This window comes from Pinus tabuliformis, chromosome J, assembly GCF_031772625.1.
Source record: "Pinus tabuliformis cultivar Carrire ecotype Pingquan chromosome J, CPIR1, whole genome shotgun sequence".
NCBI lineage: Eukaryota > Viridiplantae > Streptophyta > Pinopsida > Pinales > Pinaceae > Pinus > Pinus tabuliformis.
In genome coordinates, this window is record NC_142295.1 from 1,249,539,332 (window position 1) to 1,249,556,359 (window position 17,028).

Below are 17,028 nucleotides of genomic sequence, written 5' to 3' on the forward strand. Positions count from 1 at the left end.
GCTTCAACAGGTACAAAACCATCTTTCTTGGACATTGATTTCACTATAAAAACTTCGGTCATCAAGCCAGACATTGTGTGGCTCGCAAAAGTTAAAAGACAAAGCTAAAGGATCGAATAATCAACTCATATGCCCCCAAAATTCAGGGACAATCAAAACCTTCAATTCATTTGATCCCTTGACCAAATTTGATCTGATTTTCTCTTTCTGCTACAATAATGGACACTATGAAGAAGATTGTCTACTCAAACTAAGAAAGATGAGTAGCAAGAACTCCAGCATGGATAAATGTAACCTGGCTCTATATGCTCAAAATAATGGAAACCATTGGTTTGTGGATAGTGGGTGCTCCAGACACATGATAGGAGATAGAAGGAAGTTTTTCTCACTGAGAAAAAAGGAAGGGAATGTGTCCTTTGGAAGCGGATCTGACAGAATTGTAGGAAAAGGAACAGTTACTCTGATCAATGGAAAAGGAAAAGCTCAAGATGCTTTGCTAGTTGACAGACTCAAGCACAACCTCCCGAGCATCAGCCAAATCTGTGATCAAGGACATAAGGTTTTTTTAGCATCAAAGACTATGAAATAAGGAACTCTGCCTTAGGGGAACTTGTGGCAAAAGGGGTGAGAACATCAGACAACATTTACATTCTGAACAAGATTCAAGAAAATAAATATTACTTGAGTCAGACAGATGAGAGTTGGCCATGGCACAAGTGACTTGGACATACAAGCTTTGAAAATCTAACCAATATCAGCAAGATCAAAGCTATACAAGACATCCCAAGGCTACTCAAACCAAATCAAGGAGTATGTGGTCCATGTCAACATGGAAAGCAGACCAGAACCAGCCACAAGACAAAGGAGCTCTCTACATCGAAGCCCATGGAGATCATCCATGCTGATGTGTGTGGGCCAACTAGAAATCAGGGACTCCAAGGAGAAAGGTACTTTTTGTTATTTGTTGATGATTATACTAGAATGATGTGGATATATTTTATAAAGTTTAAATATGAAACTTTTGAGTGTTTTAAGAATCTAAAAGCCCTCGTAGAAAATGAAAAAGATTAAAAAATTAAGTACCTCAGAACAGACCAAGGGGGAGAATTCACATCAAACGAATTTAGTGAGTTCTGTAACATCATGGAATTAAAAGGGAATTCTCTGCTACCAGAACACCTCAGCAAAATAAGGTAGTTGAAAGAAGAAATTGAACAGTCCAAGAAATGGAAAGAGTAATTCTATTAGCAGTAGACTTACAACCTAGATTCTAGAGAGAAGAAGTGGGGACAACTATCTATACATTGAATCAAACTCAATTAAGACCAAACTGTGAAAAAAATCCTTATGAGCTATGGAAAGGAAGACCTACTTCAGTGAAGTACTTCAAGATCTTTGGAAGCAAGTGCTTCATAAAAATAAATGATGGCTCACCCAAAAAGTTTGATTCTCGGGTTGATGAAGGGATATTTCTTGGATACTCTACACGGAGCAAGGCTTACAAGTGCTACAATTATCAACTGAAAAAAATAGTGGAAAGCATTGATGTAAAGGTTGATGAAGATCTTCCAAAAAAGGAAATTGAAGAACATGAAGATGACTTTCTCATTGAAGAATAAGAACCTAAAGAAGAAGAAATAGATGAGGAAGAAGAAGAAGAAGAAGAGGAAAGAGAACCACCTAATACCCCTTCAAAGCTGAAGTATGTCCAAAGACATCATCCAGAAGAGTAGATCATTGGTGATAGAGATGAAGGTGTGCAGACCTGAAGAAGGATAACAATCACACCCAACAAAAAAGTCATTGCTCTCCTACCTATGATAGAACCAGAAACATTTGTAGAAGCAAGTAAGGATCCTCATTGGGTAAAATCCATGGAGGAAGAAATGTCCCAAATTGAGAAGAACAAGACATTGGAGCTGGTACCTCGTCTACATGACAAAAAAATAATAGGAACCAAATGGGTGTTCAAAAATCAAATGAATGAGGAAGGACAAGTTATCAGAAACAAGGCAAGACTTGTCTGCAAAGGCTATTCACAATTTGAAGGAATTGAATTTGAAGAGACATTTGCACTAGTGGCCTGTATGGAAGCTATCAGGATGTTCTTGGAATTTTCTTGCTCAAAAGGATTCAAAATCTATCAAATGGATGTGAAATAAACATTTCTAAATGGGGAACTCAAGGAAGAAGTCTACATGGAGCAGCCAAAAGGTTTTGATCTAATAGCAAGAAAGGACTTAGTCTGTAAGTTGAAAAAGGCTTTATATGGGTTGAAACAAGCTCCTAGAGCTTGATATGCAAGATTGGATCACTACCTACAACAACAAGGCTTCAAAAAGGGAGTGGCTGGAAGTAATCTATACATAAAAACAGATGAAGGTAAGTTACTAGTTGCTCTTGTTTATGTCGATGATTTGGTTTTTGCTAGTAATAATGATGAAATGAGCCATGAATTTTCTCAAAGCATGTCAAAAGAGTTTGAGATGTCAATGATAGGAGAGTTGTCCCACTTCCTTGGACTTCAAGTATCTCAAACCAGAGCAGGATTATGTATATCTCAAACCAAATATCTAAAAGACATGCTCAAAAAATATGGAATGGAGGACTGTGCACCCATGAGCACACCTATGACCACAAACTGCAAACTGAGCAAAGATGATGACTCCCCTCTAGTAGATGCAACTCATTACAGATCAATTATTGGATCCCTTCTATACTTAACAGCTACAAGACCAGACATAATGGAGGCAGTCGGAATGGTGGGAAGATTTAAATCTACTCCCAAACAATCCCACTTATTAGTTGTAAAAAGAATTCTCAGATACCTGAAAGGAACTTCTGATTTCGGTCTTTGGTACCCAAAGAGCACAACACTGATTGTCATTGCATACACCGATGTTGATTGGGCTGGAAGTATAGATGATCGGAAAAGCAGTAGTGGATATGCATTCTTCCTAGGAGACTGTTTAGTATCTTGGCTCAACAAAAAACAGTCATCCATATCATTATGCATAGCTGAAGCCGAGTATATTGCTGCAGCAGATTGTTGTACTCAGATACTATGGATAAAGGAAGCTCTAAAAGATGTCGACATATGTATAGATCAATCAATTATCATCTATTGTGACAAAAATAGTGTTATCAGTCTTAGCAAAAATCCAATGATGCACTCAAGAACCAAACACATACCAATCAAGTATCATTTCCTCCATGAGCAAGTAGCTGATCAATGGGTGCATTTATATTATCGGGAGCTATCAGGCCACAAACGAATTGTATGCATGAAGATACAGGCGGAGGAGCATATATCATACATATGTGTTTTTACACTATCGGAGGCACAAAACCTTATATGTATATATATATATATATATATATATATATATATATATATATATATATATATATAGATAGATAGATAGATAGATAGATATATACATTTATACTATCGGGCCCGTAAAACCCATGTATGCATGTTTTAAAATTATCAGTGGATAGAAAGCCCATATACATAGGCTTAACACTATCGGAGGTAGAAGACTTGGCTCTAGGGAAAATACACTATTGGAGGCAGATTGCGGACTTGAAACACTATACATAGGAGTGTTGAGTTGTATCGGGTCTGACACATCTCATCGCTATGAGGGGTCTACGTTAATGTCGAGTCGCGACCCTGTGTGACTTTTGATCGCTGATAGCCAGTATCGCATCGGGAGCTACAATATGTCAAGCAGTCCATTGCAATCGCCGATAGCGATATCACATCGGACCTCCACCAGGGGCAACTCCCGACTGCGATGCATATCAACGCGGACCTGCCACACATTACAAATATGACTTAATCTATGATCGCATCTATCACATATTGCAAGCTGTAAAGCCTTGCCACATTAGAGGCACCAACTGTGATAGGCTGTTGACCCAACGGGCATATTAACTATGGCTTAATACCATATCGTATCCAGTCCATCAGAGCAGTGGAGGATCGGTCATCGGCCATTGGCGGAGTCATGGGTATGATATATAAACGACTGTTGGGAGTCACGAATCGCTGATTTCAATTTAAGCGTGGACCCGATACAGGAATAGGTGCGATTGCAATATTTTTGAAGTCCATCTTTTAGTTTGTTTGACTGTTTTTTTCTCATACTCTCTGTGTAATGGAATTTCTGGCTTGCGCAAGGTGTTTCAAGCTGAAAGGCTTACGATGGTTGTTCTGACGATTCAGAAGGATGAACGTCAACGAAAAGGGGTGAATCATGGCAATTATGATTGCAATCGGGACAAAACATCACTGTTTAATTGAAAGAACTCTATGTATGCCGCAATCATTGCCAAAAGGAGCACTGTTATGTAAACCGGGAGGATGTGTTCTCCGTGGATCGTTTGGACCAGTCTAATGAATCTACGTATCCCCAGAAATTAAGTGAACCTACGCAATGCAAAGGAAGCCGCAACGGCCAAGGAGGAAGCCTAAGAGGCGGTGTAAGTGGAAACGAATGGACAGAGGCATGAGAATGTATAAAATAGTAAAAACAGAGAACAGTTGGTGTTTTTGTTGTGGTGAAGAACTAGAGTGTGAGGTAGCAGAAGTAGGAGAGGCAGAAGAGGCAACAGAAGTAGTGGAGGTTGTAGAGGTAGCAGAAGCAGCAGAGGTGCGAGAGTAGGAGTGAGAGAACCTCAACTGAATAGAGTGTAACAACATACCAGTTTATACCAAGGTTGGGTTGGAGCCCAAGAGGTTGGAGCCTCAGAACTGAATAGGACTGAAGTCATCGGGGGTAGGTGCTCCAAAGTGTAGAACCACTGCAAAACAGAGTTGGTGCTTTGGAGGTTGGAGCCTCACTGAAGTCCAAGTTGGAGCTTGGCAACTATTCACAATCAGGTATATACTTATATTGTATTTATTTCATTGCACTGTCTTGAGTTTTAATAAAAGAATTAATTCCAGTGGTTGATTTCTGTGTTCTATGTATACATATACATATCTATATATGATTTTGGCAATCACTAGGAGAATTAAAAAAAAAAATATTGATTCACCCCCCCTCTCAGTATTTCCAACAGACAATGGATGCACGATTTTTAAGGTATGGTAAAATAATTTTTGCCTTGTGTATTTTGGCCTCTCATCGTAAAACATAACCTTCCTGCAACATTTTAGGACAACAGGAAAAATGAATGGGAAAGGCTTGGAAAAGATGGCTGGATGTCAAAAATGGATGAGGGTGATGGATTTCAATAGCCTTGGTCCTGTTGGAGCATCTGGGAAAAGGAGGAGAAATCCCAAGTTTGAATTCTATTGGCTAGGGTTTTGATGATTTTTTTTCTTTTGGTGATAAATTTTTCTTGTTGCTTGCAAAGGTTGGAGAGCACGTACATTAATCAGAGAGAGATACATGGAGAAAATATTTTTTTCCTTTTAAAATTTTCATTTTTTTCTCTAGGCCTACTAGCTGTCTCAATGAGGTTTTCAATTAGTAGGTCTGCCTAGGCATCTCAAAGGAGGTTTTCACGTATGATTTTTTTTTCTTTTTTTGACTCCAACCCAATGATCGCCTCAAGGAGGTTTTCAAAAAATTGTAGGTTTTAACCCCGTATATAAATTACCTGCATACGAATTCTAAAACATAGAAAATAAACAATGCGAGAGCATAACACATAAAACACATATACTCAGAGATTTTCCCTTGGATCCCAAAACCAGGACTACCAGCTTGATTTTTCATTATGTTCCTTTCAATGTTACAATACATATTTATACATGCCGAGGCATCCAATACCATGGATCAAAAACCATCGCGTCCAAAACCATGGATCGAAAACCATCGCGTCCAAAACCATGTGCGAAAATCATGCACAAAACCATAGGTAGGTCCGCCCAACCTAATATAGGGTCCAAAAAAAAAAAATTCCACGGCACTTCCCTGGACGCCATAGACGGGGGTTATCTGCACCCCTCAAATCCCCTGTGACCCCCCCGCTACGCAATTGGCGCAAAGAAAAGGGGGCTTTCTCCCCCCTCTAATCCCCCGGTTAACTATGTGGGCTAGTCGTGGAAAGAATATAACACAACCCAAAATTCTCCCACTTGTTGTTTTCTTTCCACATGAGGCCACAAGAGAGCTTAGTCATTTATCTAGCCCTGCAATGCCCATTGTTTTTCTACACTAAGAGAACTTCTCAGAGCTCACAAATTTTGTCAATGCATCTACAGTATTCTTCAAAGTGTCCACCTTTACCAGCATCACCTTTTTGTCTTCTACCATATCCTTGACAAAGTGATACTGAACATCAATGCACTTTGTATTTGAATGATATGTGGGGTTCTTTGTCAGGAAAACTACACTTTGGCTGCCACAGTCTATCCTTATAGCTCCATGTACTAACCGCATACTTGAACTCAATCTTTGCAACCAAACTGCTTTCTTGCTTGCATGAGTGGCTGCCATGTATTCTGCCTCTATAGTTGATAGCGCCACTACAGATTCTTTCTTACTCATCCAACTGACTACACCTCCAAATAGGTTAAACACATACCCACTTGTAGATCTTCTCTAATCTAGATCTCTAGCCCAGTCTATATCAACAAAGCCATGAATGTCCAAACCTTTGTCCAATCCTGGTCTTCCTTGGTAGAGCAAACCATAATCACTAGTGCCATGCAAATACCTGAAAAATCGCTTCACTGCTGTCTAGTGCTGCTTCCTTGGTTTTGACATAAACCTGCTCAATACTCCCACTGCATGTGCAATGTCTGGTCTAGTACAGACCATTTCATACATCAGGCTTTCGACTACACTTGAATATGGAACACGGGACATGTCCTCTTCCTCTTCTTGTCTCTTGGGACACTGTTTAGTAGATAACTTCACACCTACAGGAATAGGAACCTTCATAGGTTTACTATCTTGAATATTAAACCTCTGCACTATTGTCTCAACATACTTCCTCTGGTGTAACTAGAGCTTCCTCTTTGCCCAATCTCTTTTAATTTCCATGCCCAAAATATAGTTTGTAGCACCAAGATATTTCATGTCGAATTTTAAGGACAACTGGGTCTTTAAATCTTGGATAATTCCTTTGTCATTTCCAACCAGCAACATATCATCCACATACAAGACCAAATAAATAATATGGTCACCAATTAATTTAAAATACACACAGTGATCGGCTTTGCTTCTGGTGAAGTCAAGTCCCCATATAAATGTATCAAATTTCTGATACCACATCCTTGGTGATTGTTTTAACCCATACAAAGACTTCTTTAACTTGCATACTAGTTCTTTCTTACCCTTCACCATAAAGCCTTCAAGTTGCTTCATGTAGATTTCCTGTTCCAGATCCCCGTGAAGAAATGTTGTTTTCACATCCATCTTTTCTACCTCAAAATCAAAAGCAACAGCAACAGATAAAATTAATCTAATAGAGATTACCTCGGCAACAACAAAAAAAATATCACCAAAATCAATTTTCGACACTTGGGAATAACCTTTTGCTACTAACCGAGCTTTTTATTTCTCCACCTTTCCTTCTGCATTTGTCTTCTTCTTGAACACCCATTTGCTGCCAATGGGTTTCCTTGCAGCCGGCAACTCCACTAGATCCCAACCCTCATTTTTGTGCAAAGATGCCATTTCATCAACCATGGCCTTTTTGTAGAGTTTGCCATCCTCTAAAGCTACTGCTTCCTTCACAGTTCTGGGATCATCGTTAGTAATAGATAAAGAAAAATTTGAACAGAAAGCAAATGGACTATACCTTTCTGGCTGCCTTCTTTTTCAAATTGATCTTCTCACACCTGGAGTTTGTGTCTCTTCATATTCTGATTCCTCCTTTGTTGTAGAGTCTAGTTCTTCCTCCTTAAGCGCAAACTCTATCTTCTTAGTTTCCTTTGGTTGGAATTCATGTTTAATAACATCTTTTACCTCTCTGAACACCACATCTCGGCTATACACAACCTTCCTTGTTACTGGGTTCCAAATCTAATAACCCTTTAAACCATCCTTATACCCAACAAAGATGCACTTTTCAGATTTACTATCCAACTTGGTTCGTTTCTCCTTTGGAACATGTAAATATGCATCAAATCCAAATACCCTCAAATGTTAAAGAGAGGTTTTCTTACCAATACATACCTGTTGCGGAGTCTTATCCTCCAACGCTGATGAAGGTGATCCGTTGACCAGGTAACATGATGTCTCCACTGCCTCTGCCCAGAATTCCTATCCTAACCTGACACCACTGAGCATGCTTCTTGCCCTTTCCATCAATTTTTGTTCATTCTTTCTGCAACTCCATTTTTCTCAAGTGTGTATGGAGTAGTATTTTGACATGCTATACCACACTTCTTACAGAATTCTTCAAATTCCTTACTGCAAAACTCTCCACCGTTATCTATCATCAACACCTTTATCGTCTTCTATGTCTGGTTTTCCACCAGAGCCTTAAATTCTTTAAACTTGTCAAAGACTTCAAATTTCTTCTTAAGAAAATATATCCATGTATTCCTTGAGAAGTCATCTATAAATGATACATAGTACACAGACTTACCCAGTGATGGAACCTTCACAGGTCGAAACACATGACTGTGCACAAGTTCTAATATCTGTTTCTCCCTCTTACTACCAGAGGGGAAACTCACCCGATTCTGCTTCCCATATACACAATTTTCATAGAAATCAAAATCCAGAGAGCTATTACTCATACCTTCTACCACACCTTTATCATGAAGTATTCAAAGGCCCTTCTCTCTAATATGTCCAAGAATTTGATGCCACAACATGGTCTTCTCTCCAGAGACCACTAGATTTTCTGCTCCACTTTCAGGAACCACAGAAATGTTGCACCCATCAACAATAGTGCTACCTTGAAGGTTGTACAGAGTTCCAATTTGAACTCCCTGCATCAATACCAGTGCCCCCCGAACCATATTGTAGGTATCCTTCTCGAACACTGTTTTTATACCTGCATCATCTAACTTGCTTACATACATTATATTTCTGGCTAATGTAGGAATATGCACAACACCTGGAAGTGTTCTAATCCTTCCACCTTGCAACTTCAACTTTAGTTTTCCATGACCAATGATTCTAGCCTTCCTGTCATCACCCAAGAAGACAACACCACCATCATATTTCTCATAATCGCAAAACCACTCTCTATGGGGAGTGAAGTGAAAGGATGCACCTGAGTCAATCAATCATGCCTCATGATCTACATGTGTACTTGAAGAAGCCAAGTACACATCCCCACCTTCATCTGAGGTGGTTTTCACCTCCGCAGAAGGAGAATCATCAGATCGCTTTCCTTTTTCAAGAGATTTAGATTTATAGTCCCTTTTGTAGTGCCCTTCCTTTCCGCATTTCTAGCACACCACCTTTACAGGGTTTTTTGGAGATTTAGATCTCCCTCTAGATTTAAACCTCCCACTCGATGAATTATTTTTGTTTCTTCTTTGGGACCTGTTAGAGTCAGTCTTTGCAACCTTCCACCAGTGATTGAACATGCTCTAACAAAGTGGTCTTAGGGTGTCAAAGTCAAATTTTGTCATTTTAGTGAGTCTTCAAGTAAAATTTGGTCACTAGGTATTAGGTCTAGGATTGTTTTCACTCCTGCCAAAGTTTTCCAAATATTGGTCCATGTCACCATTAAGCTAAGTTTACCATCATTCAAAGAGTTGTCATCATTATTTCAAGTTCCAATGGGTCATTTTACACGTTGTTTGTGCTTCAGTGGTGCTTAGGTAAGGCTCATTTCCCTATCCTAGGGTTTTGAAGGTAATTTTCCTTGGATGGTCAAATCATGAACAAAAATTGTATCTTGATGCTCATACACCTTACCCTACCCTTAAAATACCTTCTTAAACACTTTCCATCACTGATATCCCTTAAATTCATCATTTTCCCTCAAACCCTAGCGTATTGCTACAATTTGACACCTTTCTAGGTTAAGCTTTGCCCTTTTGGACCCCTTCCCCTCAATAAATCTTTGAAATTCCACTTTCTCCTACTTCCTAACATCCTTCCATACTTCCAAAAAAATTTCTCAAGAAATTAGAAGCCCTTCATCCCCTTCATTTCCCTTCATTTCTACAAATCCTCTATTCCACACATCAGGATAGGTTTATTCAAATGATGTTTCTGAGAAAAAAAAGATGAATTTGACAACAATGAGAGAGGTTTTTTTTCCATCATAGATTCAATAATAAAAACCTCATTCATTTTTTACACATGTCTCATGGTTTTGGAGAAATGTCCAAAACATAATTTGCCTCAGAAGGGTTGCTGCACTTCTGGACTGACTTTGTCAAAATCAAGATTTCTCCTACATGGAGTGACAAAATGATTTTCTTGATAAGTCAAATGAAAACTAGACACAGAGAGCTTTCCAATGAGCTATCCAGAGCTCAATTTGGAGTTTAGGAAGACCTCCAAAAATTGACTGAAATAACACTTTGCATTTTGGCAGCCTCATTCTTCACATTTTGACCAGTCTTGGGAGATTGAGCTTTTGACAGGGAAAATGAGCTCCAAATTGAAAAATTCAAGATGTTATTGAAGGTAGAATTGACATGATTTCCAAAGAGCTATCCCAAGCCTAATTGGGACATCAGGAAGGCAGAAAAAAGTTTCCTTGAGGATGGCGCTACACACTCCCTTCAGGTGTTGCGCACTCCATAGTCAGGTAATTTTTGTATCAGTCCCTTGGTTAAACGCACAGTGCCTAGGACACTACGCACTTTTTGGGGGCATCTTTTGAAGGAATGGCCACCACCATTGGATTCATAAGACCATATAAACTCAAGAAAACCATGTTTTTAGATTTTAAGTCAAAACTACTAGGTGGAAAAGGCAAAAGACCACCTAAAAATCATGTTTCTGCCTATTTTCTGAGCCAAGCATTGCGTGTTTGAGCAGTCTTGGGAGATTGCAGTTTTGGAGGGGGAAATCAAGCTCAATTTGGAAACTAGGGGCATTTTTGGAAACTAAACAGGATAAGCTTTCCAATGAGCTATCCTGAGCTAGATTTGGGCACCAGGAAGGCAGTCAAAACTCACCCTGAAGATGTTGTTGTGCACTTCCTTCAAGCACTGTGCATTTGACATTGGCATTGTGCACTTGACAGGTAGCCAAAATTTTCACTGTTTCTCTCTAGAAAATACTTTTCACCTATGGGATTTTGATTTTCCATTTATTAATTCATAATGATGATGTAATTAAAGTTTTTTTTTGTTACCTAGGGTAGATACATCAGATGAATGGCCTAAGTGGCATGTAATGAATCAGTTTGTTTCATATTAGGGATGATTCAGTTTGACCACCCTAGTCTTTAGCTACCAGTTCAGTCTTTTGTGCAACTGCTCCTCCTCTCATGGATTCGACCCCTGAGGTTAAGATTAGTTGTTTTGAGGCCTATAGTATGTATTTCTCAGTCATTTTATTGGTTGGACTCAGTGTGGATGCTCAAAGCTTGATTGTACATCTTTGTAAGAAGTTTGGCAAGAAATTAACAAGAATTGCAACTATTTTTATGGGATCCCTGTGGTATGGAGTTCTAGTTCAGCTTCTTCTTATGTGATTATATGTTTATATGTTTTATGTATGCCATCAATTATTTCATTGCTTCTAGTTGAATGTTTTCAAGTTTGATAGGTAGAATCCATTATATTAGTGCTCTGCCTTGGGAAATCATTCACCATTTCATGTTTTCTGTAGTCCAAGAAGGACCCATGATTGTCACATGCCCTTCTCAGCTTCTAATGAGTCTAAACATATCACCCCTTCAAGCCTAAAAGTGCTAAATCCTATGTCTACCTTGCCCCATACAACACCCTGCATTTCTAACCTAATTTCCCATACCTAAACTGCCCAGCTCCTCCTGATCCCGAAAAACCTCTAAAAAATGCAATCAAAACTTTCGTGCTACTATACCTAGCCTAAAAGCTTTTACCTAATCCAACCATCTTGATTGAGATCCTTACGGAGAGAGCCCCTTCCTGGCTTAGTAGGGCTAGCTACTTGGCTAAGCTTGGTTTGTGGTTACCCTGGCATTGCCTCCCTTCAGCCTGAGGTCAATCTAGGTCATAACATAGTGGCGACCATACTATGGAACGTAGTTTTATGTGCCTCAGCAAAATGTATCAAGTTTAGATTTGATTGTTAATGGTGGACAACGTTAAGACACCGGAAGGCTGAAATCATTCACCTGGCAACTCTAAATCAGTTTTGAGATCAAATACAAGGACTCCACTAGAGGATGAACCTGACCAGCAAAAACATGAAAGGACAATATGGAAAGATCAGTATTCAAGTTGGAATTTCATCCAAGAAATTATGTTCTTTGTTGTAAATTGTTTCTTCTCTTTTCTCGAGAATATCAAGAATTCTTTACAAAGTATATTGTATTTGAGAAAATATCCTAGACCTACATGTGATTCTTTCCCTTTGAAGATTGTGAATACAAAATAGTCACATCCCTTTGATCTTGATCAAGACCCTTCTTCTGACTCTTATGATGACTGTCTTCAAAATGATGATCCTAAAGAGACCAAGACTGATTCTAGAGCTTCTGTACACACTCATACACCTTGTAAAATTCCAGATCAATACAAACCACTCATCTTACCTCCTATACTCCATGGTTTCCCTGAAAATCATTACCTATATCTACCAAGATTTGATCGTGATATATATATATATATATATATATATATATATATATATATATATATATATATATATATATATATATATATATATATATATATATATATATATATATATATATATATATATATATATATATATATATATATATATATATATATATATATATATATATATATATATATATATATATACTATCGGGCCCGTAAAACCCATGTATGCATGTTTTAAAACTATCGGCGGTTAGAAAGCCCATATACATAGGCTTAACACTATCGGAGGTAGAAGACTTGGCTCTAGGGAAAATACACTATTGGAGGCAGATTGCGGACTTGAAACTCTATACATGGGAGTGTTGAGTTGTATCGGGTCTAACACATCTCATCGCTATGAGGGGTCTACATCAATGTCGAGCCCTGACCCTGTGTGACTTTTGATCACTGATAGCCAGTATTGCACCAGGAGCTACAATATGTCAAGCAATCCATTGCAATCGGCGATAGCAATATCGCATCGGACCTTCGCCAGGGGAAACTCCCGACTGCGATGCATATCGACGCAGACCTACCACACATTACAAATATGACTTAATCTATGATCGCATCTATCACATATTGCAAGCTGTAAAGCCTTGCCACATTAGACGCACCGTCTGCGATAGGCTGTTGACCCAACGGGCATATTAACTATCGTTTAATACCATATCGTATCCAGTCCACCAGAGCAGTGGACGATCGGTTGTCTGCCATCGGCGGAGTCATGGGTACGATATATAAAGGACCGTTGGGAGTCATGAATCGTCGATTTCAATTTAAGCGTGGACCCGATACAGGAATAGGTGCGATTGCAATATTTTCTGAAGTCCACCTTTTAGTTTGTTTGACTGTTTTTTTCTCATACTCTCTGTGTAATGGAATTTCTGGCTTGCGCAAGGTGTTTTAAGCTGAAAGGCTTACGATGGTTGTTCTGACGGTTTAGAAGGATGAACGTCAATGAAAAGGGGTGAATCATGGCAATTATGATTGCAATCGGGACAAAACATCACTGCTTAATTGAAAGAACTCTATGTATGCTGCAATCATTGCCAAAAGAAGCACTATTATGTAAACCAGGAGGATGTGTTCTCCGTGGATCATTTGGACCAGTCTAATGAATCTACGTATCCCCAGAAAGTCAGTGAACTTGCGCAATGCAAAGGAAGCCTAAGAGGCGGTGTAAGCAGAAACGAATGGATAGAGGCATGAGAATGTATAAAACAATAAAAACAGAGAACAGTTGGTGCTGTTGTTGTGGTGAAGAACCAGAGTGTGAGGTAGCAGAAGTAGGAGAGGCAGAAGAGGCAACAGAAGTAGTGGAGGTTGTAGAGGTAGCAGAAGCAGCAGAGGCAGGAGAGTAGGAGTGAGAGAACCTCAGCTAAATAGAGTGTAACAACATACCAGTTTATACCAAGGTTGGGTTGGAGCCCAAGAGGTTGGAGCCTTAGAACTGAATAGGACTGAAGTCATCGGGGGTAGGTGCTCCTAAGTGTAGAACCACTACAAAACAGAGTTGGTGCTCTAGAGGTTGGAGCCTCACTGAAGTCCAAGTTGGAGCTTGGCAACTATTCACAATCAGGTATATACTTATATTGTATTTATTTCATTGCACTGTCTTGAGTTTTAATAAAAGCATTAATTCCAGTTGTTGATTTCTATGTTCTGTGTATACTATATATATATATATATATATATATATATATATATATATATATATATATATATATATATATATATATGATTTTGGTAATCACTAAAACAATAAAAAAAAAAAATACTGATTCACCCCCCCTCTCAGTATTTCCAACAGACAATGGATGCATGATTTTTAAGGTATGGTAAAATAATTTTTGCCTTGTGTATTTTGGCCTCTCATCGTAAAACATAACCTTCCTGCAACATTTTAGGACAACGAGAGAAATGAATGGGAAAGGCTTGGAAATGATGGCTGGATGTCAAAAATGGATGAGGGTGATGGATTTCAATAGCCTTGGTCCTGTTGGAGCATCTAGGAAAAGGAGGAGAAATCCCAAGTTTGAATTCTATTGGCTAGGGTTTTGATAAATTTTTTTTCTTTTGGTGATAAATGTTTCTTGTTGCTTGCAAAGTTTGGAGAGCACGTACATTCATCAGAGAGAGATACATGGAGAAAATATTTTTTTCCTTTTAAAATTTTCATTTTTTTTCTCTAGGCCTACTAGCTGTCTCAATGAGGTTTTCAATTAGTAGGTTTGCCTAGGCATCTCAAAGGAGGTTTTCACGTATGATTTTTTTTTTCTTTTTTGATTCCAACCCAATGATAACCTCAAGGAGGTTTTCAATAAATTGTAGGTTTTAACCCCGTATATAAATTACCTGCATACGAATTCTAAAACATAGAAAATAAACAATGCGAGAGCATAACACATAAAACACATATACTCAGAGATTTTCCCTTGGATCCCAAAACCAGGACTACCAGCTTGATTTTTCATTATGTTCCTTTCAATGTTACAATACATATTTATACATGCCGAAGCATCCAATACCATGGATCAAAAACCATCGCGTCCAAAACCATGTGTGAAAATCATGCACAAAACCATAGGTAGGTCCGCCCAACCTAATATAGGGTCCAAAAAACAAAAGTTTCCAGGGCACTTCCCTGGATGCCATAGAGGGGGCTTATCTGCACCCCTCAAATCCCCTTTGACCCCCCCACTACACAATTGGTGCAAAGAAAAGGGGGCTTTCGCCACCCTCTAATCCCCCGATTAACTATGTGGGCTAGTCGTGGAAAGAATATAACACAACCCAACATTCTCCCACTTGTTGTTTTCTTTCCACATGAGGCCACAAGAGAGCTTAGTCATTTATCTAGCCCTGCAATGCCCATTGTTTCTCTACACTAAGAGAACTTCTCAGAGCTAAAAATTTTTGTCAATGCATCTACAGTATTCTTCAAAGTGTCCACCTTTACCAGCAGCACCTTTTTGTCTTCTATCATATCCCTCACAAAGTGATACTGAACATCAATGCACTTTGTATTTGAATGATATGTGGGGTTCTTTGCCAAGAAAACTGCACTTTGGCTGCCACAATCTATCCTTATAGCTCCATGTACTAACCCCATACTTGAACACAATCTTTGCAACCAAATTGCTTCCTTGCTTGCATGAGTGGGTTCCATGTATTCTGCCTCTGTAGTTGATAGTGCCACTACAGATTGTTTCTTACTCATCCAACTGACTACACCTCCAAATAGGTTAAACACATACCCACATGTAGATCTTCTCTAATCTAGATCTCTAGCCCAGTCTATATCAACAAAGCCATGAATGTCCAAAACTTTGTCCAATCCTGGTCTTCCTTGGTAGCGCAAACCATAATCACTAGTGCCATGCAAATACCTGAAAAATCGCTTCACTGCTGTCTAGTGCTCCTTCCCTGGTTTTGACATAAACATGCTCAATACTCCCACTGCATGTGCAATGTCTGGTCTAGTACAGACCATTTCATACATCAGGCTTTCGACTGCACTTGAATATGGAACACAGGACATGTCCTCTTCCTCTTATTGTCTCTTGGGACACTGTTTAGTAGATAACTTCACACCTACATGAATATGAACCTTCACCGATTTACTATCTTGAATATTAAACCTCTGCACTATTGTCTCAACATACTTCCTCTGGTGTAACTAGAGCTTCCTCTTTGCCCGATCTCTTTTAATTTCCATGCCCAAAATATAGTTTGTAGCACCAAGATATTTCATGTCGAATTTTAAGGACAACTGGGTCTTTAAATCTTGGATAATTCCTTTGTCATTTCCAACCAGCAACATATCATCCACATACAATACCAAATAAATAATACGGTCACCAATTAATTTAAAATACACACAGTGATTGGCTTTGCTTCTGGTGAAGTCAAGTCCCCATATAAATGTATCAAATTTCTGATACCACATCCTTGGTGACTGTTTTAACCCATACAAAGACTTCTTTAACTTGCATACCAGTTCTTTCTTACCCTTCACCATAAAGCCTTCACGTTGCTTCATGTAGATTTCCTGTTCCAGATCCCCGTGAAGAAATGTTGTTTTCACATCCATCTTTTCTACCTCAAAATCAAAAGCAACAACAACAGATAAAAGTAATCTAATGGAGGTTACCTTGGCAACAACAGAAAAAATATCACCAAAATCAATTCTCGACACCTGGGAATAACCTTTTGCTACTAACCGAGCTTTTTAATTCTCCACCTTTCCTTATGCATTTGTCTTCTTCTTGAACACCCATTTGCTGCCAATGGGTTTCCTTCCAGCCAGCAACTCCACTAGA